General features: G+C 30.9%; 1 pseudogene; it reads left to right on the top strand.

The window, feature by feature from the left end:
* The first annotated feature begins 860 nt into the window (after nucleotides 1-860).
* On the top strand, nucleotides 861-932 carry LOC118537811 (U4 spliceosomal RNA; annotated as a pseudogene).
* Nucleotides 933-1422: the final 490 nt, after the last annotated feature.

Below are 1422 nucleotides of genomic sequence, written 5' to 3'. Positions count from 1 at the left end.
CAATTCTTGTTCATTAGTGATCCACCCTCATTACCTAATTACCTCTCGAAGGTTTCCCTTCCTATCATCATATTGGGAATTAGAATTTCAACTATGGGTTTTGGAGGGACACAAACATTCAGTTCATGAGACTGAAATAACAAAAATCAGAAATGAAAGAGGGAATATTACAACTAATGCCAGGAAAACATAAAGATAATAAAATACTATTATGAATAATTATATGCCAACAAATCAGACAACCTAGAAGAAAGTGACACATTTCTAGAAATATACAACCTACCAAAACTGAATCATGAAGAAAAAAAAAAATTGAGGAGACCAATAACTAGTAAGAAAATTGAATCAGTAATCTAATATCTCCACACAAATAAAAGCCCAAGACCAGACAGTTTCACTGGTAAATTTTACCAAATATTTAAAGAATAATTAATACCAATTCTTAAATTCTTTCAAACAATTGAAGATAAAAGAGCATTTCCAAATTCATTTTATGAGGCCAGCATTAATCTGATACCAAAATCAAACAAAACACTACAAGAAAAAAAACCACTATAGATCAATATTCCTGATGAATACTGATGAAAAATTCCTAGACAAAATACCAGGAAACCGAATTCAGCAATACATTTAAAGGATTGAATATCATGATGAAGTGGGATTTATTTCTGGAATACAAGGATAGTTCAATATATGAAAATCAATCCATGTAAATACACCACATTAATACAATAAAAAATAAAGACCATATTATCATCACAATTGATGCAGAGAAACATTTGACAAAATTCAACACCCTTTAAACATTTAAAAAACTAGGAATAGAAAGAAATTATTTAACATTAAAAAAGTCATATATGAGCTTTGCGCAGTGGCAGTATCGTAGCCAATGAGGTTTACCAGAGGCGCGATTATTGCTAATTGAAAAAAGTCATATATGAAAAGCCCACAGCTAATACATACTCAACAGAAAAAACTGAAAACTTTCCCTCTACAATCGGGAACAAGATAAAGATGTTCACTCTCTGCAATTCTGTTCAGTAGAGTACTGAAAGTCCAGATCACTCAGGCAAGAAAAAGAAATAAAAGGCATCCCAGTTGGAAAGGAAAAAGTAAAATTATCTCTTCACAGATGATATGATCTGTATGCAGAAAACCTTAAAGATTACACTCACACGCACACACACACACAAAAAACATACACACACACAAACTCTGTTAGAACTAATAAACAAATTCAGTAAAGTTACAGGATAGAAAATCAACACACAAAAATCAGTTGCATTTTTCCACAGAAATAATGAGCAACCAGAAAAGGAAATTAAGAAAATAATCCCATTTACACTAGCATCAAAAAGGATAAAATACTTAGCAATACATTTAACTAAGAAGGCAAAAGATTTATACTCTGAAAACTATAAA

Source organism: Halichoerus grypus, chromosome 12, assembly GCF_964656455.1.
Source record: "Halichoerus grypus chromosome 12, mHalGry1.hap1.1, whole genome shotgun sequence".
NCBI lineage: Eukaryota > Metazoa > Chordata > Mammalia > Carnivora > Phocidae > Halichoerus > Halichoerus grypus.
The sequence above is the reverse complement of the archived record's forward strand: the minus strand, read 5'-3'. Positions and strand labels throughout refer to the sequence as shown.